The following is a 26,770-nucleotide window of genomic DNA, read 5'->3' on the forward strand; positions in this document are numbered from 1 at the left end:
TTTTTTTTTTTTTCCTTTTGCAGAACTGGGGATTGAACTAAGAACCTTGAGCTTGCTAGGCAAACACTTATTCTATTGAGCTATGTCCCCAGCCCCTCATTTCTTTTCTTATTTTCAATGACCATTCGTTAACCGGCTCTTTGGACAGGTTCTTCTGGGTTTTTCCTAACAGCCCCATGGCGAACTGAACTTGCCTTGCCCCTTCTGGCTTTCCATTCCCTGCACTCAGGGTAGTTCATTTTCAATTTTTGAGGAATCTTTATACCAGTGATGGTGAACCGGTTAGGGCTTTTAATGATATGAACAGCCCGCTGCAGCATGCATGTCATAAGTTTACTAACACTACTGTACTATTTTTCTTTTTTTAAAAAAAATTTTAATTTTTTTCCATAATTTTATTGATAAATAGCAATGAGACAGTTTCAAATCAAGTTGGTAGGACAGTTTCAATAATTCACACATTGCATACATTCTTCCTAGTGGTTAATTGCTGTACAAGATGTGGACATGATATCCTATTTACAAATGCCATTAGAACAAATTGCTCTATTCATTAAGAGCATGTAACTATATATCTATCCTAACCACTTTGAATACACAGATACAAAATGGACATTCATCTGTATCCCCCCCTTTTTTTGTTAAGTTCTGTTATTTGAATATTATAGGTGTGTAAACTCAGCAAAATATTCTAAAAGAGTCCAGTAGCCCATAATAGTATTGGGTCTTCTGCTGCTATTTTTCATAATGGCTGAATTAATGTTACATTCTCACCAATGGGGATAATGATTTTTTTCTGTGCAGTATTCATAATTTTTTCATTTTAAAATTAATTTATTTTAAAAACACCATGAATGAACTGTTAAGACCTTAAATTAAGTGAAACAAGCTAGATAAGAAGGAAATGTGATGTGGTTGTACATTTAGGAGGTTACTAGAATCATCAAATGAGAGAGACAGAAAACAGATTACTGATTGTCAAAGGCTGAAGAGAAGGAAATGGAGAATTTGTGTGTTTTCCTTCAAGAAATGGCTAGTTATGTGCCCATTTTAAAATCAGATTTTGTTTTAGCTGATGAGTTTTTTGAGGTCTTTGTATATGTTCTTCATATAATTTCTTGCTAGATAAATAGTTTATAAATATTTTATCCCATTTTGCATGTTGTCTTTTCACTCCATTGTTTGCTTCCTTTGCTGTGTGGAAGCTTCTTAATTTGATATTACCTCATTTGTTTTAGTTTTTGTTGCCTGTGCTTTGGGGTTCTTATAAATTTGCCTACCCTTATATAATTTTAAGTCTTACATTTAGGTCTTTTATCCATATTGATGATTTTTGTATATGGTAAGAAGTAGAGATGTGGAGGTGTAGTTTCATTCTTCTAAATAGGGGTGTGTAGTTTTTCTGTTGGCCTTGAACTCATAGTGATCCTCCTGCCTCAGCCTCATGAGTTCTGGGATTACAGGCATGTGCCATCACCTGGCAAGTAGCTGGGGGTTATTTTATTTACATTTATTAATTTGCATATTTTAAGCTATTTTACACTCCTGGGATAAATCCCACTTAATCATGTATAACCTTTTTGAGGTATGGTTGGATTTGGTTTGCCAATATTTTGTATCTATGTTCATCAGGGATATTGGTCTGCTGTTTTCTGGATTTGTTGTTATCCTTGTCTAGTTTTTGAATCAGGGGGGCTTGGTAGAAAGAATTTGGAAGGATTCCCTTCCTTTTTTTTTTTTTTAAATCTTTTTAATTTGTTTTATTTTTATGCATTTGGTACAGGAGCTCACTATGCACCTCAGACTCATGGTGATTCTCCCGTTTTTAGCTTCCTCAGCACTGGGATTATGGGTGTGCACCACCATGCCTGGACTCTGTGGCTGGCTCAGTATGCCCGGGGGCAGGGCTGGCATAGCATGTGAACCAGATTGAACCTGGTCCCCATGCTTGCCCAAGCAAGTGCTTAGTCTGCTGAGTTATCTCACCAGCCCCTCTCTTCCTTTCAGTTAGAATAGTTTTGATATTATTTCTTAATTTAGTAAAATTTTTCAGTGAAGCCATCTACTCCTGGGTTTACCACTCTTGGGAGACTTTATTGATTCAGTGTTGTTATAACTGATCTTTTCAATATATCTCATACATATATGATATATATATGTATGATATATAGCATATATATCTCATTTATATATTTAATGTATTTAGTACAGGGTCTACAGGGTCTCACTACACAGATTGGACTTGTAGTGATCCTCCTGTTTTCAGTCTGATTACAGGCACATGCCATCACACCCAGTCTCAGTCGCCATCTTAGCATGCCCTGGGGGGTGGGGTTGGCACGGCACACTGGGGTTCAAACCCTGGTCCCTCAGCCTGCCTAAGCAGGTGCTTTAGTCTGTTGAGCTATCTGGCTGGCCTTTCTTCAGGTTGTTTGTGTCTTCATGCTTCAGTTTTGGTCAGATATGTATATCTAGAAATTTCTTCTGGATTTTCCAATTAATTGGCACATAGTTGTTCATAGTAGTACCTAATAATCCTTTATATTTCTGTGGAATAAACCTGGTTTCCTTCCAGGGTTGTGGGAGGATGGGTGGAGTTATCCATGTAGTATACATTGTGGGGCCTCAGTGTTCAGGGTGGGCTGCTTAGCTACTTCCCAGAGCTGAACTTGGGTGCATGGGGCCCCCAGATACTTCCTGATTCAGCAAATGTGTACATGGGGCTGCCTGGTTGCTTCCTGAGGTCTTCTGCAGGATGAGCTCTTTGGTGGCGGGGGGGGGGGGACTGGTATGTTTTGGGTATATTGGTGGATAGGCAGTTCCACCAGCAGATTGACAGGCTTATGTTTGCCAGGTAGCTGCTCAGCTGCTTTTTTGTTTGGTATTGGGGATCAAACTCTGGACTTTGTGCTTGCCCGGCAGCTGCTTAAGCCACTGAACTATTTCCCTGGCCCCTAGCTGTTTTATAGAATTTTGGGTAGACAAGATTTCAGGGTGGTCCATGCATTTAGGAGTGTGTGGGAGGGACACAGTGTGGGCTGGGTTCTTTCTTCTGGCAGTGCAAGGGTGTGATAATCTGGTAGTTCTCAAACTGGCCATAGATCTGTGAAGCTTTTAGGGGTCTATAGCAGCAAATGTTTCAGGCATGTAGGGTGTGAGTGGGAACTGCTCAGGGCTTCATGCTTCTCTCTGTAAACTCCCTCTTGGTTCAGGGCTGATTTTTTAATTTAATTTAATTGAGAAATAAGTATCAGTGAGACAGTTTGAACACTGATTAATAGGACAGTTTCAATAATTAATACATTGTACATTGTTATCTTCTTAGTGGTTATCCATAGTGCAAGATGCAGACAGAATATCCTGTCCAAACACTATTAGTACAAATCTTTCTTCTCATTGAATTAAGCTAAAGTAGCTGTATATCTATTCTAGCTATTCTGCATATACAGATACAAAATGGTCCTTCCTTTGTATCACCTTTTTTTTTCTTAGTCCTGTCAGAAATGGGTATTCCATTGGCATCTAAATACTATAGGTGCGTCAATTCAGCAAAGCAATCCATCACAGTCTAGCAGTCCACAATAGTAGTGGGTTATCCACAGAAGTTGTTGACTTGAGCCTTTCACAACTCAGCATATTAATATGGTTTTACTTTATATACCTTGTTTTTATACTTTTCTGCTGGATGGTTAAGACCAAGATAAAGCAGGACCTATATAACAAGAAATGTAACTTTTGTATCTGATAAGGTCAGTCAAGTACCCTCAGGAGTTACCCTGTACCACAGTTTGCAGATCCATTGTCAGTGTCAGCCATGTGGATGAGTCACGGCCATTGCTTGACCAATTTGCTCTCTGTGAAAGCCTGAGAGAATGTTTTCTCTCCAGGTGACTCTCCTTAGGCACACTCTACGACATCGATCATGTTGCTCTGTGTTCCCATAATTTCCTTGATCAGAAAATTTGGGACACAACTGAGTTACATGATGTTCCAGTAAAGGTTCTCCTATGTCGAGTCTTCACAGACCTTGAAATGCGAGAGTCAAAATGTTGGCTGTCCTTGCAGCCCTTCTATTTCTCTAATTTTTGGTCTGCAAACTTAGGTTGTTAACCCTCCAGAAGAGAAGCTTATTATTACTCTACATGTTATGCAGTTGGGTTTAACTTCACTATCTGTCTGAATATCAAACATCTTAGGCACAACATGGAACAGGTATTTTCCATCAGGTATTGATATGCTAAACATTAAGTCCCTACAGAATATGGAGAAAAAATTAAAAAAATGAAAAATATTTAAAGAATATGAATAAACAATTACATATTTTTACACAGAAATTTAGAAATCTAACCATATACAGCATTGTAGCAGGACAGTCCTGTGACTTTTTCTTTTCTTTTTCATTTGTCTTTTATTCACTTATTACCCATTTAAAAAAAAAAAAAAACTTTTACTTGTGAGACAGTATGGTAATAATTGATATATCATGACAAGAAGTACATATTTAGAAGACCAGAATGACAGGTATTCCAAGCATGACTCTTCTATTACACATTGCTGTCTTCAGTGCAGTTGCTTGGTTCACAGGTATCAGCATGTATAGTCAGTCAGGGTAAGAATCCTACCAATAAGCTGCTAGTTTCAAAAACCTGGGGCTGGTAAGATGGCTCAGTGGTCTAAAGCACCTACTTAGAACAAGCTACATGGTCCTAGCAAAGCACAAGGACCATGGTTCAATCCCCGAACACCACATGCCAGCCAGCTCCGCCCCCTGGTGGGCTGAGCTGGCCACACACACACACACACACACACACACAAATACCAAAACAAAACAAAAAAACCTGCTCATGTTGCCTTACCCATCTTATGCATATAAATGTATGGCTTTGTGCCCGTCCTGTTTCCCAGCTTTTCTCCTTGCCCTCTCCTCATTGTCCAATTCTCAAGTTCTCGCTTTCCTTTTAATTGTGTTATACCTTTCTATTTGTATTTCTTCTTTGAGTTCTTATACTAGGGAGACTATACGATATTTACATGTGGGTCTGGTTTATTTCACTTATGAGTATGTCTTCAGTTGGCATCCACTTAAATATAAATGCTTCAAGTTTCTCATTCTTTATAGCTGAGATATACTCCATTGTATAAAAATACCACATCTTTTTCAACCATTCCTCATGTGACGGACATCTTGGTTGTTTCCAAGATTTGGCTATCACAAACTGTGCTGCTATAAACATAGGTACACATATATCACTATGATATGATGTTTTCAGTTCCTCCGGGAAAAGCCCCAATAGGGGGATAGCTGGCTTGAATAGGATTTCCAGTCCTAGCTTTTTAAGGAGTCTTCATGCTGATTTCCATAATAGTTGCACCAGTCTACATTCCCACCAGCAGTGGAGAAGGGTTCCCTTTTCCCCACAGCCTCTTCAACATTTGTTGTTGGTTGATTTCTTTATGATAGCCATTCTTTGTGGGATGAGATGGTATCTCAGCGTTGTTTTGATTGCATTTCATGGATGGCTAGTGATGTGGAGCATTTTTTCATATATTTATTCACTTCTTTAATTTCGTCCCCTGAGAAGTGTGTATTCATCTCGGATGCCCATTTTTGGATTGGGTCCTTAAATTTGGGGGCCCTAATGTTTTTTAGTTCTTTATAAATTCTAGAGAGCAGACCTTTGTCTGAGTGCTTGTTAGTTAAGATTTTTTTGAAATTTGTGGGTTGTGTTTTCACTTTGTTGGTAATTTCTTTTGACGTGCAAAAACTTCTCAGTAAGAGTTGGTCCCAGTTGTTAATTTTTTTGAGTGTTACCCGTGCAATTTGATTTTTGTTCATGAACTCTTTGCCTACCCCTAAATCCTCAAGAGCTCTCCCTACTTTCTCTTCCAGGAGATTTGTTGTTTCTGTTTTATTGTTTAGATCTTTAATCCATTTTGACTTTAGCTTTAGTGCATGGTGATAGACCTGGGTCAAATTTTAATTTTGGGCATGTAGAGAGCCAGTTTTTCCAGCACCATTTGTTAAAGAGGCTTTCTTCCGTAAGCATGTTTGACTCCTTTGTCGAAGATCAGGTGGCTGAGTGTGTTCGTAGACGGCTCTGCATCTTCTAATCTATTCCATTGATCCTCAGGTCTATTTTGTTGCCAATACCATGCTGATTTTATCACAGTAGCTTTGTCGTATAATTTTAAGTCAGGAATTGGAATGCCTCCTGCCTTGTCTTTGTTGGCCAGGATTGCCTTTGCTATTCTAGGTTTTTTCTGGTTCTAAATAAATTTTAGGAACAGTTTCTGTAGGTCTGGGAGGTATGTTCATGGTAGTTTGATAGGGATTGCATTAAATCTGTACAACAATTTTGTGAGTATGGCCATCTTCATGATGTTGGTTCTTCCTATCCAGGAGCATGGAATATCTTTCCATTTTCTGAAATCTTCTACGATCTCTTATTTTAAGAATACTGTAATTTTCTATGAAAAGATCTTTAATTTCTTTAGTTAAGTGAATTCCAAGGTATTTCATTTTCCGCGGTGCTATTATAAAAGGTATTGTTTCTCTAATTTCCCTCTCAGTGTGTTTGTTATCTGTGTAGATGAATGCTGTTGACTTTTGAGTATTGACTTTGTATCTTGCTGTGCTACTGAGTTTGTGTATCAATTTTAGTAGCTTCTTGGAGTTTTTTGGTCTTCCAAGTAAAGTATCATGACATCTGCAAATAATGATAATTTTAACTTCTTCTTTACCTATTCTTATTCCTTTTATTTCTCCCTCTTTTCTAATGGGTCTAGCTAATGATTCCAAAACTATATTGATTAGGAGGAGTGATAGACGACATCTTGTCTTGTATCAGATCTGAGAGTAAAAGATTTCAGTTTTTTCCCACTTAGAATTATATTAGCCATTGGGTTGTCATAGATGACTTTTATCACATTGAAGTAGAGGCCTTCTATTCCAATTTTCTGTTGGACTTTGAACATTAATGCATATTGGACTTTGTCAAAAGCCTTTTCTGCATCAATTGAGATGATCATGTGGTTTTTAGATTTTGCTCTATTGATATAGTGTATTACATTTATAGATTTTTGAATATTGAACCATCCTTGCATCCCTGGGATGAATCCTACCTGGTCATGGTGTATGATCTTCTTGATGATTTGCTATATTCTGTTTGCTAGGATTTTATTAAGGATTTTTGCATCTATGTTCATGAGGGAGATCGGCCTGTAGTTCTCTTTCTTAGTTGTGTCTTTCCCTGGTTTTGGTATCAGTATAATACTTGCCTCCAGGCATGATTTTGGGAGAATTGCTTCCTTTTCAATCAGCACTGATTTTAAGAGAGAATATAGTAGGTGCAGTATGCTTAGTTCTCTCCTTTATAAGGTCATTGTGTACTTGTATCTCTGTGTTCTGTAATGGCTCTGGTAAATGGTAATTCCCATCACACCCTGGCCTTCTGTCTGAAACACCAATGAATACCAGTATGTCTGTCTGCCTTTCCATCGTCTTTCCTTCCCTTTCCCTCTCCTGCACCTTCCCTTCTTCTTCTCTCCCGATTTACCCTCCTCCCTTTTTCCTCCTCCATCATCCCCTTTCTCTATTATCTCTCCTTTTCCCCTCCTCTTCCTCTGTCTCTTTACTAGCCTCCTATTCTTTTTGCCACCTTACTTTTGTTCTATTCAATATGTTGAACAACACATACTACTTGGTGAGAAAATATACTCTTGTCCACTAATTCAGTGTATCATGATGTCCACTACCTAATAAAAATTGGCACCTTTTCACTTAGACAATGATCATGTTCAAATTATTTTCCTTGAAATGAAATAGATTTTAGGCCTAAGACACCTGGAAAATTTGAGATATATCAAAAGTACCTAAAGCTTTCAGTATTTGATGTCTTCTTACATTCCTTTGAACTTATGTTTCTTTCAGAAATTTCCTTGAATAATTTAGGGTCACACAACACAGCTGCTTTCTTCATTTTTTTTTTCTCTCTAACTTGCCATGGTTTGTAGGTGATCAGTTAGCCTTAGGATAATGGGGTTATCCTAGTTAGCATTCATGAAAAACATGGTAGAAATTTATTAAATTTGTACTTAGCTAATTAAGAGTGTATAGTAATTCTGACATACTAGTTTGAAGTTTCTTTGTACTGTTGAAGGCAAAAAGAAAAGGATTTGCTTACCTAATTAAAACTATAAACAAGCAGGGTTGTTTTAATCTATTGGAGACAAACCAACTACTATTTTGAAGTACTTCTAAAAGCAACAGAAGCTAGGAATATGCCAATTAAAATATTTTGTTAATTAAAGCACTAGTGGATTCCCTGAGGCTTTCTTCTTTGTAATATTTTGAGGTTATTAGGAAATTAGGACCTACTAATATTTTTCACATTCTTTGTTCATGATTTACAGCCACATAATATGTGCATATTAGCTGATACAGTGATGCACCTATAATACTGGCTACTCTGGAGGATTTGATGTTAAAGCTCAGCTTAGCGTGACCCTGCCTCAGAGAAAGACTAGGGATATAGCTTAGTGGTAAGGTACTTGACTAGCTTGAACAGGGACTTTTAGTTCAATTCTAAGTCTGCTTAAAAAAAAAGATATATGTTATATTACTATCTTTAATTTTTAAAAATCTTCCCATGTTTATTATTTATTATTTTTTATATGACTAATGCAACATACATATAACTGAAACAGAAGCTGTAGAAACAATTTAACCTTGTTGCTTGTGATACATTGTTTTCTCTTAAATATCTAATATTAAAAAGCTGCTTTTTGGAACCTACTAACTTGATCTTACAAATTCATTCAGATTTGCATTATCAAAAAAATGCCAAGTTGATAATGAGCTTTAGTTATTATTTTTTCCCCAAGGGTCACAGGCACTATGTAGGTCCTCAGTGGATGTTAAGTGAGTGAATTGGTAGTTGGAGGAGGAGTAAGAAGTGAAATATGAGTTATAACAGTAAATTTTTTTTGATAATGAAGTTTCTGGTAACTCTTGAACTTTTTAAATAATTTTCTGTTATTATGAAGAGTAAAAACAAAAGCAAGAAAAACAAAAAGAAGTACAGAATCAAGGTAACATACAACTATATATATATATATATATATATATATTACAAATATATATATTATCTAAGAATTTTGATTTTCAAAACAAGAACAGCTGATTAACAATGAATGACTTTTTCTATTTTTATTCTCAAATCTGTTGCTCAGATTATCAGATATAGTTATGCAAGAGGGGACATACGATTGAATATTACTGCATGCTTTCAAGGAATCATTAATTTTGTTCCTGTCTCTTTTTCTTTTACTATCTTTCTCTAAAAAATTTACTTTAAAGAGAGTATAGTAAATATATATATATATATATATATATATATTTGTGTATTATCATAGAGACCAGTGTTAGCTAGCTCAAGCAAATAAGAATACATTAAAAGAACTAGGTGTGTCACAGAACTGAAGCATAGGCGTGCATCTTGCACTTGGGAAATGATTGACTAGTGAGTGGGAAACCTCCAATATATCAATGACTTTTTCTCTGCCTATCTCTACTTGACTGCTGCTTTTATTCCCTTCACTGTAGGATCTTCACCCAGTTCACACAACAGATAGTTTATTTCGAAGGCTCTTGATTTTCTAATATTTCAAGTCCAGATTTTAATATTATGTATGACTTGTATGTAGTAAAATACATTTTTTAAACTTTTGCTGTATGCTAAATGTTAGTAGTCTTTATCTTATTAAAAATCCATTGTTCATAATGGGCTCTTTTACCTTTTATGTTTGAAATTAAATATCAAGCAAAGGTTTGCGTATTATAATACTTGATTGCAGAAGTGTTAATTCATCATACTTTTGCAGCATATATTCCTGGCAAAGGGTTAGGTTGCAGGATATTACAAAGATGAATATAAAGTATTAAGAATGGCTTTGCTGCTTGCTATTTCTGGCCTTGTTTCAACAAACGTACTAAGAAATATACTAGGACCTAGCAGATATACTAGGTCTTGTACAGATGAACTATGTTCATGACCTTAGTTCAGAATTAGTTTCTGTTTTTTCCATACCTCAGTTTCATCTCTGCTTGTCTGATTTATTTATAATTTTTATTTCTCTTTCTCATTTAGGGTTGAAATCTCAGTACTTTTCCTTTTGATCATCCTTTGCTTTTTTGGTTCAGTATTTGTATTCCACATGTAGACGTCTGTCTTTTTTCTAATCTCAGTGCTTATTAATTTGACCCAGGGTGTTTACAGTGGGAGTGATTTTATTAGGGAAGTCTTTATTAGGCATGGCTTGGTATTCTAATACCCCTTTGAACCTAAGCCAGAAAAACAAGAGCATTGGACCAGAAAATATAGTTTTTATTTTCTAGAAATGCACAAAATGATAGAAGCAATAAAGTCACATGTTTTTAATACACGATGGTGACTGTCATGATTCAAGTTAGAAACATTATAGGAATGTTTATGCCAGTGTCTTCACATAGTAGGGCCTCCAGAAAAACTTTTTGGAATCAATAAGTGAATGGCATAACGAACGTTATGGTTGGGAATAGTCTCCACAAAGAGGTAACATTGAGCTAGCTTTTTCAGGATCTGTAATGTCTGGATGGTGGAGAGCAATGAATTGGACATTTTTCTTCTAAGAATAGCTTGTATATAAGAAATAAGATGTAACCGATAGAAAACATTTGATTGTGAATGTGGCGTTGATTACATAGGAGAATATTTGAGGGGATTGGTGAGAGCTAGCTTGAAAAATGTTGTAGCTGCTGTGGTACAGAATTTAGGTTTCATTCTGCAAGACCTACACAAGAGTTTCCAGGGAATAGTGGGAAGTGATTTTTTTATATGTATTTGCTACAGGGTCTTGCTATGCAGCTCGGACTCATAGTGATCCTCCTGTATTCAGCCTCCCCAGCCCTGGGATTACAACAGATGTGTGCCACCATGCCTGGTCCTAGTGACTGGCTGGTGCACATGGGGTGGGGCTGGTGTGGCATGTGGTGCCGAACCTGGTCCCTGTGCTACTGTGATTCTTTTAAAAGATAATTATGGTTAGTTTACCTTGAAGTGACCAGAGATAGTGTGGACATGAAGTAAGATATTCTGAAAGTTCAGGCAAGAGATGATTAACAATTCCCTCTAAGGTACAGCTATGAGAACTTAAACTTGACCTGCTTTATGGAGGTAGGACTTATGCTTTATCCGACATAGGGCCAGATTTAAATCAATCTGATCTATTCAGCGTATTGGTGTAGAGGGTGTACTATTGGATATATTCTCCACATCCCCCTGTGTTTTCCTTCATGTTTCTGATCCTGTGCCTGCCTGGTTAATCATCTTTTAGTGATGCCTCCAGTTCTCCAACCTTGCACTTACCTTGTTAAATCTGACTACACAAATTTGTTTTGTCCTTTTTTTCTTTTGACTCTCACCTTTTCTGCCACCCACTTGTGCATGTTTGAATACTGAAACAAACAAGCAAAAACAATAAAGAAATAGTCTTATGGGGATGATTCCAATCTCAAATAGTGCTAAGTGCTTTAACAGAGGCTTTTAATGGACAGAACACTGGAAGCTAGGAGAAAGGACTACCTAATGTTCTCATGGTTAGTTAGAACAGAGAAAAAAAATAGCTTGGTTTTAGTGGATGTGTTTTGAGTAGTCTGAAAAGTTAAGGTGGAATTGACCAAGAGATGGCTGGGATGATGCTTCTATAATAGCAGTGGGTCTGTTAGGGAAACTAAGCAACACCAGTATCACCATCACCATCACCATTCCTTGGTCCTAATCCTACAGATTCTGATTTAATTAATCTGAGACAGGGAACCAGGTTGGTAGATTTTAAAAGGGACTGACATAACTTTAAAGTGCAGTCAGGGGTGACAATTAGTGTAATTCACAAAAGAGGTTTTCCTGGAGAATGTGGAGGTTTGAGTAACTGGTGACAGGTGAAGCCTTAGGTGTAGATCAGTTTGGGGACAGGCAGAATAAAAACATTGATTCACAGAAAAAAAAACCTTAGGGAACACCAACATTTTGACACATAACAAGTGTCAGCCAAGGAGAAGTTGCAAACATAATTCTCACCTTTTAATTGGATTCTGTTTTAATTTAGATTATTAACAAATATTTTTCAAAATTTTTACCTCTTAAAACTCTGAGCTGATTGTATATCAGGATATATCTTCTATGATTCATATATATGTTGTTAAATGACAGATTATGCTGCCTATATTAATCCTTTTATCCTTGGTATAGAAAAACATGACCTTTAATTCTTATCAAGAGCAAATACCCATATCTGCTGCCAAGTTTATTTACAAGAAGAATGCATGGAAGTAACAATTTTCAAGAATCTATTTTATTTGCTGAATTCAAAGTCACCTGTCATTTTTGCCATAAATTCTTTGAGGCATGAAATAGCCTGCCAGTTGTCTATTGCTCTCAAAGTTAATGAATGGTTATCAATTTATCATGGGTAATAACCTAGCTGCAAATTGTAAAGAAGGCGTTCTGTCACTTCCTAGCAGTTGGACCTCCAGGCAATACCTGCCTTTTCTATACTATGAGCCTTTTCTACAACATTTGGAGACTCATTGTCCCTAAAGCTTTTAATAGAGCACATTTCTTACTTGGAAACCTCTTAACATTTAGTAATAGCTCAGTGAAATATTGGCTGGTTGTATCTTGCTTTATGTAAGCTTATATGTAAGTACATCTTTTTTTATGCCAAGAATTTGATGTTGAATTCTAAATAAAATATCTACATGTACATTGGGTGAATGTAGCTTTTTAATTTTAGAGATACTTAGTTCTTATTTACAACTCATATTTCCATTTGGATTTTGCAAAAGTAAAGCATGGCAGTTTTCCAGCTTTTTAGCTTTTTGGTTAGGTTGATAATGATTGGAAAAACAGGACTGTTTCAAGGAACCTCACTTCTAAAGGCATTTTTTACCTACCCTAAGCAGAGAGAGCTTCTTTGTAACCTGAACTCTTTTAGATCACAGACTTGGCTTTGGTTGTATCTTTAATTACACTAAACGAACAGACAGTGTTTACCCAATTTTGCATTTTAGACATTGGGCCCATATGATAACTCAGCAAAAATTTATGAAGTCAATGTAAGACGTTGCCCCACTCTTTTCAGGCATAAATTTGTTGGGTTGTAGAGTGGTTTATCTTAGGGATAGGAAGACATTGATTTAACTCCATATGTGACTTTTATTGCATTATAGAGATTATGTCACTGTTAAATATGACTATTTTTATCACAACCTTAATTTTAGTCCCAGTTCTTTCCATTATTAAAGAATTTCTTTATTGTAACTCCTAATAATCTGTTTTGTTATTTTTAAGTTTTTCTCTTTAAAAATAATTTCCCTCAGAGCTTATTTTCAGAACTCAGTTTTACATAAGAATTGTATTTTTTTGTTTCATTTTGGCTCATTGAGTAAGAGCATGGTGTCACTGTAGCTTGTGTATAGTAGTGGTTAAATTTATTAGTGAATATATTTTAATGAAGTAGAATAAACATTATTGAGATTTCTTTGGGGCTTTAGTGTGGTGTTAGTAATTTTTTGTCAGTTATTATCATTGCTGTAGATATACTTGTATACATTAAAAAACTTCCAAAAATTATGTTCTGATTGAGTGCTTCTTAGTTTCTTATCCTAAAATATTTATCTACATTTATGACAAACCTGAACAGGTGGATTCTGTCTCTTTCTAGAGAGAATCCACCTGTTCAGGATTGTCTTATTCATTTTTTCCATATAGCTGTATTGCTTTGTGCTTACTGGTCCCTGAGTCTGCCTAAGCAGGTACTTTGCTCTACTGAGCTATCTGGCTGGCCCTTGAATATTCCTTTTGATGAGCCCATCTTAAGATTTTATTCTAACTGATACACAGTTGTGCTCGGCTGACTGGTATGGGTCCAGTGGTGATAGTGAAAACATTTTTTTCCCATATCTCAGTGAATAGTAGTTTTATAATGGATGCCTATCTGAATCATAAAACTATTTCTTAGCGAGAATCTGAGTTTTCATTGTTAATTCATTTTATAGTTTAATGATCTTTACTTTTAAGGGGACATTTCTTAGAATGGCAGTATTTCTCTTGCTCAGTGTGAAGAGTTTCTTCGTATCTGACCAACTGATTTACTAGTCTTTGAAGCAGCTGTCATTGTCTAGGCATTGTCTGCTCAACTTCATTTATGGCCTTTCAGTGGAATAGGACATCTACCTGTTCTATCAGACCTCTGTCATCCCTGGTCTGTTATAGTTGGAGCTGTTCAGTTAAGAGTATGTAAAAGGCTACCAGCACTTTTGAAGAAAAGCTACTCTGTTTTATCTCCATGCTCTTGGGCTGGTAACCAGGGATTAAATTTCTTGAAGCTTTCTCTAAAAGATTGGTCTAAAAAAGGTTTGTTGTATTTACTGGATCCAGGTAGGTGGAAGAGGACTGGGCCTTTTTAGGGTTGGATTGCTTCCTGTTCTTGTAATTTATGTGTCTGTGAACACTTTTGAGTCAAACTCACACCTTCTAAATATCTCTTTTTCAGTAAATTTGGAGTTTATCTTTAATAAGTAAATCAATAGAGTTTAAAATTTTTATTTGAGTAGAAATCATTGAGCTCATTACCAGTTATTTCACCTTTTTTCTCGTTTTTTTTAACAATACATTTTATATTCTTATTGTTTATAAATAGAAATACTGTTAATTCTTTTTTTTTTTTTTTTTTTCATGGTATGGTCATCAGCCAGTGTACTGCATTCTCATTTCTAACATTATTTTAGCTTTTTCTCCCTTTGGGTTTTATAGATGCAGCTGTACTGTCTGGATGTATAGATTCTTTTGCCTCCTTTCTCATGGAGGGTTTCAGAGCGCATAGAAGAAAAGCATGGGCTAAGGGACCACCCCTGTGTCACTTTTAAGCCCATGTCTACAACCTGGGCTAGCTGTGTGACTTTGGACAAGTTATGATGATTGTATTCTCTGTGTCTCCTCATCTGTGGAGTAATGCTACTACCTCATAGGATTGTTAGGAATATTATATAAATTAAATGATTTGTAAATCATTTAGACAGTGTCTGACACATAATAAGCACCATAAAAGTGTTTGATAAATAAAAAGGATATCTTTTCCATTGTATTTGCTAGTACTTCTAAATCATTACCAAAAAATGGTGGTGGGCTTTTTTTGATTCCTTCTAGACTTAATAGAAATCCCTCCCTCCCTCCCTCCCTCCCTCCCTCCTTCCCTCCCTTCTTCTCTCTCCCTCCTTCTCTTTCTGTTTCTCTCTTTCTCTTTCTCTCTCTCAGAGAAATATTTCTGTTTCCTTGGTTTACTGTTTCAATAGTGTTTCTAGTAAAACATGAGCAAGTTATGAGCTGATGTCAAATTTTGTATTTTTCAACGATGTTGACTGAATAGTTATTGCTTCTATTTTTCTCAGGATTAAAAATCTGAAGTGGTTTTAAAATTTAATTGTGTGCCTTCTTAGCATCAGCTGAGGTGGACATAGTATAACCCTGTGAGTAATTATTATAGAGTCATTGTATTTGTTTATGAACAACTTTCCTAATACTCAACTATCCTTGCACCACTAGAACACTCCGTACCTGTAGCTTATCTTTTCTTTAGTGCATTTTGGTCTGTCTTGGGCATTTCATTAAAAGTTATAGGTGAGATTTGCTGGTTTGAATGCATATATATAATACATATATATGTATAGCTCTGGGGATTAAATCCAGTTCCTTATAGATGGAAAGCAGGCCCTCTGCTACTGAGCTACACAACTGTCTTCAACTTCTGTTTTCCAGTATTTCTTTTTTAAGTAAGTTTTTTTGATGCTGGGAATAGGATCTAGAACATTGAGCATGCTCGGAAAGCACTGTACCACTGAACTACATCACTGGAATGTTGGTAGTCTTAAATGTATGCTTTCAGGTTTTGATGGCATGTGTCAGTTTTCCTTTTTTATTTGTACTCGAGTGTTTACATTGTATCATATATTCTTTTAGTATCTAAAGGAATGTTAAATTATGATTTTGAACTGAACAATCTAATTCAGTTGCCTTAAATTTATAGATGATGGGAGTGGCTTGTTTGTAGCTTTTTAGAGGGTCAATTAGTTGAAGGGTAAGGAGTTTTGTTTGTGCCCTGGAGGTGAGAGAATAACACTTATTGAACACTTACTTAAATGTTTTAAAAAGCACTTTAATGTATTCTCTAAGTGTGTGTTTTACTTACATGACATCTAACGTCAGAATAAAACATTTTGCTAGATTTTATTTTAAAAGGAGTTTTAGATATATAGCAAAGTTGAGAGAAAAGGAGTTTTCATTACTCCCCTTTTCCCACACACTGGTAGCCTCCCTCACTATCTACAACACACCACAGAGTGATAGATTTTTGTAATTCATGAATTCAGCTTGCATAATTATTATCCAAGTCCATAATTTCCATAAGTCTGTGAGTTTTGACAAGCGTATTATTGCTCTAAAAAACCCTGTTTACTCCTCCTCTCTCCTGTAATGCTTTTTTACTGTCTCCATAGTTTTGCCTTTTTCTGAAGGTTATATACAGTAAAACTTTGATTGGTGTGTATGATTTGTTCCAGAAATGTGCTTGTAATCCAAAACACTTGTATATAAAAGTGATTTTCCCTATAAGAAATAATGAAAACTCAGAACCCAAAAAATTAATATAAAATTCCTAAAATAGTGTAATATAGTACAAAATAATCAAGTACAAATATAAAGAAAAATAAATTACCTTGCACCTCCCTTTGAAAATCTTCATGGCTAGTATGAAGGAGGCAAGGGAGAGAAGGGTTATTATGTCATTATCACTAACAAAATCACTGTTATTCTGTAGCATGTTTTTCTTTTTGTGCGACTTTAACAAGGAACCAATCCAATGACATTTCAGTTTGCTTCCTTTTAAGCATTTTGCAGAAATGTGACTGCAAAATTGAATGTGCTCATTGCTTACACTGCTCACACTGCTGTAGCCTCATTGGGATGGTGCTTTTCTATGAAATTTTTCGGTTTCCTAGGTTTTACACATCACCCTAATCTCATTTTGTTGTTGTTATTTGCTGTTCTTTTTTATTTTTTTGAGATAGGGCCTCACTTTGTAGAGCCGGCTGGCCTTGAACTCACTGTGTTGCCCAGGCTGGCCTTGAACTTGCTTAGATACTCCTACCGCAGCCTCCTGAGTGCTGGGATTACAGACATGCGCCATCACTTCTAGCTCCTAATCTTTTTTTTTTCCCCCCCCGGAACCGGGGATTGAACTCAGGCTCTTGCGCTTGCCAGGGAAGTGCTTATTCCACTGCACCATCTCCTCGGCCCCCAAAGTCAGACCCAGGACTTGAACCTACGACCTCTTGCTGTAGAGCCTAATGCGTAAACCGCTATGCTCTCTCTCCAGCTCGTAATCTATTTTAAGTGAGGGATTCCATTGCCTTTTTTTTTTCTTTTGCAGGTGAGAGCTCTTTATAACCTCTTGTTGGGAGACAGTTACCCACAATCTCAAAGGGAGGGAGAGAGATATTGAGGGGGAAAGGAAGGAGGAGGGAGAGAGGGGAGACATACGAAGCATTGGCCGTTTGTGATCATATGGCATTTGTTAGCACATACTACTTGTACTGCAAGATATCCCACATTTATCGAGTTAAAATTTGTTAGAAATGTTCGTCTTGTGGAACACTCACAGAATAAGTTCTTTGCAATCCAAGATTTTACTGTATGTGGAATTGTACAGCATGTATTCTTTTCAGACACCTTTGCTTAATAGTATGCTTCAAGATTTTTCCATGTCTTTTCTTTCTGGCTGCCTCAGGCTGCCTTAAGGGTGGGTTTGCTGAGGCAGATTGAGGTGGGGATCAAACCATGGTATCCTGCGCCTGACTGAGTTTGCATGAGCAGGTGTTTAAACAACTAAGCTAACAGCAGGCCCCACTCCATAACTTTTTATGGCTTACAAGTTCATTTCTTTTTCATTGTTGAATAATATTCCATTGTCTGGATGAGATGTTAGTGCTCTTGAACAGCTGAATAATTTCCCTGAATGTAGTTTGTGAGCCAATTAATACTTACTGTAAGACAGCAAAAACATTCTCCTTGGCTCTAGGACTGCAGCACTGATAAAAATTGATAAGAACTATATCTGTTCTTATATAACCTGGCATAATTGCCAGCAATCAACAGATACCTGGCTGAATGTGGTTGAAATATATTTGCTCTTGGCCCATCAACCCATTTGGAGATTCTTTTGTCTTCATGAAGGAATTCCAAATGTGGTAATATGCACTTATTTCCACTAGGTGGTGGTAGGGTCACATATACCAAATACTTGGCAGCATACTTGTCACTAATTATTTGCTTATAAACAGTTTAATTTAAATATTTATATTAATTCACTAGAATGTAATAATTAATTAAAATGAGCACTTTACAACATACCCTCAGAGTAAATCTCAATACACATAATTTCTTAAATTCTTAATTTTGTTTTCCTTTGTTTAATAGCAAAGCATTTTTTAAGATCCAGGTACACGATAGGTCTTGTCCTAGTGTTGCGGATTTAGAGTTAAATATGATTTCCTTTTTGTCCGGAGATGTTACAATTTAGTGAGGAAGACAAAATGAAAAGATCCATTCCATATAGTATCCTCTTGAACAGGGTACACTATAACCTAAATCCCCTTTAAATTATCATTACTCTCTTGGGGTGATCATGTGCTGGCTGAGTAATGTGAGGGAGCAGAGAAGAATGACTGAGAGAAGAATGTAGGTGATTATACCCAAAATTTCCTGAGAGAGTCTGGTTTCTTGAATTTTGTTTATTAATGCAAATTCAGTCCTTACGTGCCCTGATGTGCTTGGGTTCTGTATGTGGCTTTTCTTTGTTGTTGTTTTGTTTTGAAAAAAAAAAAAACAAAAAAAAAACCAAACCCTCCTATTTATTTATTTGGTACAGGGTCTTATTACACAGCTCAGAGTTGTAGTGATCCTTTTGTCTCAACCTCCACAGTTCTGGGATTATAAGCATGTGCCTCCATGTCTTGTTTCCATGGTCGTCTGTGCCCAGAATTCTGGGGCAACATGGCACACAATCCTGGGCATTGAACCAGGGTCCTTGCTCTTGCCCGGCTAGTGCCCAGACTGCTGAGCTATCTCCCCAGCTCCTGTCCAGTGAGTTTATATGCAGTGGCTCTCTGGTTTTCTGTTATTTGTGAAAACAGTATGCCCATGGTAAAACATTCATCCTTGTTTTTGAGGGACTCCATATTCCTGGTGAGATAACTTAAAAGAAATAAACAGACAAGTTCCCCAACTTGGTAGCAATAGATATTAAATCATAGGATTAAGTATTTTAAAGATGACAGCAGCAAACTTTATTGAGCACTTAGTTTGTGCCAGACAGCCTGCCCATTTTTGTCCATCTTTTCTTCTTAGGGCAGCCATGGGCAGCAGGTGATTGTTGTTCCCTCCTTGAGAATGTCAGGTGAGCACACTGATGCACAGAAACTAAAGAACTTGGATGAGGTCAGAGCTAGAGGAGTCAGATCTTGGAATCCAGGTCTCTCTCGCCCTGGTTCCAGTTCCCCCTCCTCCCATATCATGCTATCTCAGGAGAAGGAATTTTGTTAGAGAACAAAACACTACAAAAATTGGGAATTTTAACATGTTCTTTGGTAGTTATGGAAATAAATGAAGACCACCCAAGTGAGAATAACCAATGGTTACTTATTCAGAGCATGCTATATATAGTGAGTCAGCCACTACTGACTATTATATTTGACAGAAATTCAGAGGAAAATAGAAAATTGGAGAAACTTTACCAAGGAAAGAAAGAAGGGAAGGCTTTGCGTGTGTGCTGACTGAAATATATATGAAGTTTTATTTTCATAGGTAACAGTTTGACTTTTGGAAGAGTACAGAAGGGGAGAATATTTCTGTAACATCTATGTTATCTTAATCTCAGAACATTGATTCTCAAACTGTGGTCTCAGGAACAGAATTAAATATTTCTGGGGGTCAGCATTCTGTGGATCTTAACTAGAAAATTGTCAGTTCTCACCCCTGATCTGTGAATTATAAACTGTGTGAGTGAGGCCCAGAACTGATGTTTTAACAAGCTTTGAGGAGGTCACTTTGGTGCACTCTTAAAGTGGAGAACTACTTTCATGTGTGAAGGTATCCTAATAATCACGGTTCAGGTTACGATACGCCCCCACTTTGTAGGTAAGAAAGGTGAGATTCAGATTGGCAACTTGCTCTGGAAAGCACAGGAAATAGTACATTTAGGATCAGAACACAGACCGGTTTAAGATCTATGTTAGGTGGATTTTATGTAATGTAAAACCTAGCAATGACAAAATCTTGGGGGGCCGGGGAGATGGCTCAGTGGAATAAGCGCTTCCCTGGCAAGCTCAAGGGCCTGAGTTCAATCCCCGGTTCCACCAAAAAATAAAAAAAAATAAAAAAAATCTTGGCTAGTTTCCTAGGATAGCTTAACAAATTTGTTGACTTAAACATTAATTTCGAAGCTTAAAATAGCAGAAATTTGTTCTCTCATAATTTTGGAGCTCAGAAATTAGAAATCAAAGTGTCCTCTCCCTCTAGAGGGTCTGGAGAGGAATGCTTTGCCTGTGCTGTGGCACCTAGCAACGGTTGGCCTTCTTTGTAGCTGCATGACTGCAATCCCTATTTTAGCTATCAGATGACCTTCTTACTGTGGCATCTGTGTGTCCTCTTCTGCTGAGGATATCAGTCATTGGATTTAAGGCCCACCACAATCAGTATCTTACAGCCTTCATCTTAATTCTGTCTGCAGAGATGCTGTTTATGAAGTCGTGTTCTGAGATCCCTGGTGGACATAAATTTTGGAGTATACTAGTAATTTTGTATCTTTAATTTTTTTTTTTTTAAATTTTCAGGGAAGGGTCTTATTACGAGATCAGACTCATAGTGATCTGCCTATTTACAGCCTCCCAAGAGCTGGGATTACAGCCTCGCGCCACCTTGCCCAGTCTCAGTTGCCATTTCAGCATGCCCTGGGGAGGGGCTGGCAAGGCAGACCTGGGGATCGAACCCCTGGCCCCTGCACCTGCTTGCAGGTGCTTTAATCCTCTGAGCTATTTGGCCAGCCCTTCAATTTTATATCTTTGTAGAGTGTCAGTTGACAAGGTGTAAGTCCATTTCTGGACACTATCCTGTTCCATTGATCTATATGTTTTTCTTTATGCCAGTGCAACACTATGGGGAGTCTTGACATCTGGTAGTGTGAATCTTCCAACTTATTTGTAGCCAAAATTGTTTGAAGTATTTTAGGTCCTTTACTTTTCCTCATAAATTTTAGAATAATCTTGTTTATTTTTCTAAGACTAACTTCTGGGATTTCAATTGGAATTGCTTTGAATCTATTGACCAATTTGGTTTCTTAATAAATTGAGTCTTCTGATTAACCTGTTTAGGCCTAACTTAGTGATGTTTAATAGTGGCTCCATCCTGTCTCCATCTTCACGTGGCCTTCTCATTGTGTCCTCTGTTCTACCTCTTATAAAGTCAGTTATCTTTGGATTTAAGGGCCACCCAAATACTACAAGATGATCTCATCTTAAAATTATTAACAGTTAAATCTGCAAAGATCCTTTATCCAAATATGGTCATACTCACAAGTTCCAGGAGTTAGGACCTATTCGTGTCCTTCTCGGAGCCCACATTCAATCCAGTCCAGGAATGATGCTCAGTCCTCTGCTCTAAAAAATTAATTCACGGCAGCAGCTCTTCTTTGATTTTATCTCCTACAGTTAACCCCAGTTTGCTGGACTTACGTCACTGCTGCCTTCTGGCTGGTTCTCAAATACTGTGCACAGGCCCTCTGCACTGTTACCAGTGCTGTGGATTTTTCTTCAGTAATTGTGAGCTTTGTCCCAGTAAATTCATTTGGGTCTTCCCAATGTCATTTTATTGGAAGGGGCTTTATCCTCTCTCAAATATCCAATCTTTATCATTCTTCATTCCTTGTTCTGTTTTATTTTTCTTTTAAGCATTTACCACTGTATGAAACACTGTATAATTTCTTATCTGTTATTTGTCTTCATGAACTTAACCTATGCCTCCATGGTGGTAGGGGTTCTGCTGTTTATTAGCATATCCCAAACCAAAAAGAGCACCTAATATATGGGCAGTGCTCAGCAAATCTTCCTTCTTTCTTTCCTTCCTTTCTTCCTTCCTTTTTTTGATTTGATATGCATTTCAGGCTGGCCTTGAACTCAATGCAATCCTCCTGCTTTCCAAGTGCTGGGATTATAGTCATATGCCACCATACCTGGCCTATCAGCAAATATTTTTGAGTTCAGTTAAATGAATGAATGGTTAATTTTCTTCAGTAGATAAATAGCCTTTAAGAGAGGTGACAAATTAAATCCTGTATTTAGATCAAGGCTTTAAAAATCAGCAGCTTGAAGAGACTTTTACTTGTCAAATTTGGGACAGCGTGGATATTAAAAAACAGTAAGAACTCTTAATTGACTGAAACTCTGTGTGTGTGTGTGCGCACACTGTCGGTAGAGGCCAGGGTATTATCTATGCTAGATAAGTGCTCTAACACTTTGCCGTATCCCCAGTCCGTAGTAGAGTGCTTTCTGATAAATACACACAGACTGTAGAAAACCACCATTTTGGGGCACTTGGTATAATGTAGATTGCATAAGGATCACTAATAGTACAGAATGTTGGGTGAATGCAGGGTTTTTGGACAACAGGATCTGTGCATGGTGCCACAGTTGCAGAGGATACCTTTACCTTTGGAGTGATCTGGTAGCCATGACCTAATGAAGTGCTCCTAACCTTGCATCTCTTGTTATACATAGTGTACATAAACACGCGCGCGCGCGCACACACACACACACGAAATATACATCATCCATGAGGTATTCTTGCTAAAATGTTTAACTTGAATCTAATCAGGCTTGTACTGAATTTCAGGGAAGTTTTAGGAAACTCAGGGATTACAGAAATGGGATTAATCATCCTAACAAGAAATCAGTCACATCAATTCTAAAAGTGATACTAGATACATTTCTGGGACTTTAAAATGAATCCTTGTCATTAAAAAATGTGTATTTGAGTGTTCCCCTAGATACAAAGAAATTAAAGAGATGTGATTATTAATTGGGATAGTTGGACTTAGATTGACTCATGGGTGAAAGGAGAAGAATCACAATTCTTTTCACTAGTTGGAGAAATTTGAACATAGCCTGTATACTAAGTAATATTACACATTGTAGATTATATAAGAGATTATGTTATTCTTAGGAATGACTGCTGAAGTTTTTTTAGGATGAGTTAAAATTTCTGCAACTCTCAAATGGATGAATAAAAGAACACACATGTATGTGTAGAGAGATGAAGCAGACATGGCAAATTGTTAACAAATGTTCTGTTAAGGGGAGGGTGTGTTAGTGATTATTTTATTCACCCTTAGCTTTTCTGTGGTAAAGTGGGAGAAAAATAATGCTCTTAAAAAGCTTGACGTGAAACAGCAGAGCTCAGTAGTCCAAGTGATTACATGGCAGTTAATTCCCTAGAGATGAGGCTGCCTTGTATTGTGAAAGGGTGTTGAATGAAGAATTGACTAGGCATGGAGCTGACCTGTCCCCTGTGATTTATGATGTATGTGTGTCCTCCTAGCTCTCCTTATGTGGGTACTTCTGTAGACAATAAGGTTGAAAAAAGAAATATTGGAAAGACAATCATCCTTTGTATTGAGATAATCAATCTTCAAAGACAGGTGGAGTGTTTTTAGGTATGTGGCCTGTGAGCCTGTCTGCCTGTCTGTCTCTTTGCCCTCCTCCCCCTTATGTATATGAGAGAAACTTCTGGAAGTTAGTTTTGCTTTCATATATAAAATATTTTTTAGTATTTTCATCTTGTTTTAAAATTGAAAATTTCCTCTGGATTTGGCTCTAAGCCAGAAATTATTGCCTTGAATAAATAAGTTGTATTAAAAACATTGATTCACAAGTGTTTTTTCCTCATACTGCTTTTTTAAATTCAGTATTAAGAAAAAAAGATCGAAATAGTGCAGTCACAATTTCTAATTTTGTTTAATAATTTATCAATTTCTCTGAACAAAGCAAAACATCTCAGAGTTTGCTAAAACGTAGTTTCCAAAAGGAATGCATTTAAAATTTTTAATAAAACCTCCCATTTACTAGACTTGGTATTGCTTTTATTTTATTTTTAATTTTTCTTTTTTTTCGGTATGGGGAATCAAGCTCAGGACCTCATCCTTGCTAGGTAAGTATTGCTTTTAGAAAATTGGAATAAAAAATTTGCTCTAAGTTTGGTGTGATGAATTTAGCCAGGATATAATGACTGTGTCATTGCAGAAATAGAAATTCCTTTTCAGTGTGCAACGGCATCAGTTGCCTCAGCTTACAGAAGTATACAAAATTATCTTCAAATGGTAGAAATCTAAATTAAAGATACGTTGGAATTTTTGGAATTCTTATTAGTATATGTTTGCAATAGATACTGTTTGCATTTAGTGTGGCAAGTTAGTATATGCACACAACATGTCTTGATTCTTTTGGCATCCAACTTTAAAGTTTTAGAAATGAAATCTCTCATAGAGATCTTTTGCAAGCTCTAAGAGGTAGCTTGAATGGCATTAGAAAAACAGCATCTCTGGTATCTCTAATGTGAAGGATCTGTTTACCAAAGATTAGTATATTTTCCCTTCCAGATTACCAAATTTATTGAATGTTGTAGTGGATAGCTAACTGGTGGTCAGCGTCTTACACCCAGCTGAATTGCATTAGCATGGTGCTGGGTGTAGGAGGCCCACGTGAGGGTTGTTGCCAGCAGCATAAGAGGTGGAACAGGAGAAGCAGCCAGAATACTGTTAGGGATGCTGTTTGGAGAAGATGTTGGAAGCTGCTAGTTCCTTTGGGCTGCTCTGCTGGAGGACCTTGTCATGCTGGCTTTCCTGCTGAACTTTGGAGGAGCTTTGGTCCTCATCTTGAGCATCACTTCCTGGCTCTGGAGGGGAAGATGGTACACTGCTCAGCCTCATGGAGAAGCTTGATACATTGGCTTTCCTGATGGGAATTCAGCTTTCCTTATCGCTACAGGAGGTTGGGATCTCACTGTTGCTGAGGATGGTTGTGGTATTTTTGGGGGTGCTCTAGTGCTTACTTTGAGCATGGCTTCCTGACTCCAGTTCAGCTCCCTCAGCCTGCAGGCACAGATCCTTCATCCTGCTGGCATAGACTTTCTAGCTTCCACACAGACCTTTGGGCCTTTCCAGCACAGATCCGTGAAGCAGGCCTGCATGAGACTTTGTTGAGGGCTCTAGGCCTCCAGTTTGACTTGGGGGAGGCATTGTTAGGAGGTAGGCCTTCAGCTGGATTCTATAGTGTTTAGTGTGTGGATAGTTTCTTGCACTTGTATATAATTCTTTGGGTGATTCATTATAAAATACTATTATAAAGTGTGTCCTGTATTATATTGTTCTCCTTGCAAAATCCCCCAAACCAGGACAAATACGATAGCCTTTGTATTTCTGACCTTTGAACATTATTTGGGTTATATACAGTAAATTGTCACACCTTTTCTTACTAGAGAAATATAATTATTTCTAAAGTTATCTTTAGGACAAGTGAGGTAATGCATTTTGTAATGGATGTAACATTTTCTTACCTTCAATCTGTTTACTTGATATTTTTGGCACATGATATCTTCTTTGTTTACTTACTGTATGAAGTGATATATTTTCTGTGTTAAGTCAGATTTCTCAAGGAAGAATGATTTTATATAGGCTCATAGGTTTCAGAGATTTTATTCTGTGGTCAGTTGGCTCTGATGTTTTTGGGCTGTTCACCTCATAGCAATTGAGAAGCAGGGGATGAGGGGCTGGAATCTCAATATCCTCAAGGTTACGCCACCAATGACCCATTTTTCTCCTGTTGGGCTTACGCCTCATAATTCTACCACCTCCCAGCAGTGTCTAGACTGGTGACCATGACAATAGTACATATGGGTATTTGGGGGCATTTTTGATCTAAACAGTAACATTTTTTTCATGATTTGGATTTGTGCTCCCACAAATGGAATGGGAACATTTACAGTACCCTCTTTACTATTTTAGTACTTATTTTTAGAGACAATGGATACATTTACATCTTTGGTTTCCTAACTTACCTTGGCAGATGGGAAGACAGAAGTTAAAAAACAAACCAGTAAGGTTTTAAAAGTCTGAAATGGAGTTAACTGTGCCTGTGTCTGAACTTGATCTGTGAGGCAGTGCATTGATTATGCATTCTTGTGGCCCTTGGTCTTTACAAATGGCTACTGGTGTCTTACCCTTTATGAGACATTGGTAATTCTTCCCTTTCCAAGGGATTATTTTGTGTTTTTTGAATGTCCACTTAAAGACAGACTTTATGACCATTTTAGTAGGGAGAATGTTTGTAGATTTAATTGTAAGTAATTCAAGCAATTTAATTCTTTCCTCTACTATATTCTCTCCAAAAAATGGCTGGAAGCCCCCTTCTATACTTGCAGAAATTGAATTTCTGATCACTTGGTTTGCAAGACTGTCTTGACTACTATGGGGGTTTTAAAAATCAGTCTTTTCAAGTTCATTTTCTTTGTAAACTTGTGTTGTAGGCTATTAGCCTCTGGGTACCTTAAACATAATTTGCAAATTAGTCAAG

At 37.0% G+C, this 26,770-nt stretch overlaps 1 protein-coding gene and 1 pseudogene across 1 annotated transcript in view; one reads left to right on the forward strand and one right to left on the reverse strand.

Moving 5' to 3' along the window:
- LOC105741605 overlaps nt 1-178 on the reverse strand; it is a 990-nt pseudogene extending 812 nt beyond the window's left edge.
- Nucleotides 1-26,770, forward strand: part of LOC111815492 (histone-lysine N-methyltransferase SMYD3-like) — a 188,813-nt gene that overhangs the window by 46,566 nt on the left and 115,477 nt on the right. The window lies entirely within an intron of this gene.

This window comes from Octodon degus, unplaced genomic scaffold (genome assembly GCF_000260255.1).
Source record: "Octodon degus isolate 3935 unplaced genomic scaffold, OctDeg1.0 scaffold00017, whole genome shotgun sequence".
Classification (NCBI taxonomy): domain Eukaryota; kingdom Metazoa; phylum Chordata; class Mammalia; order Rodentia; family Octodontidae; genus Octodon; species Octodon degus.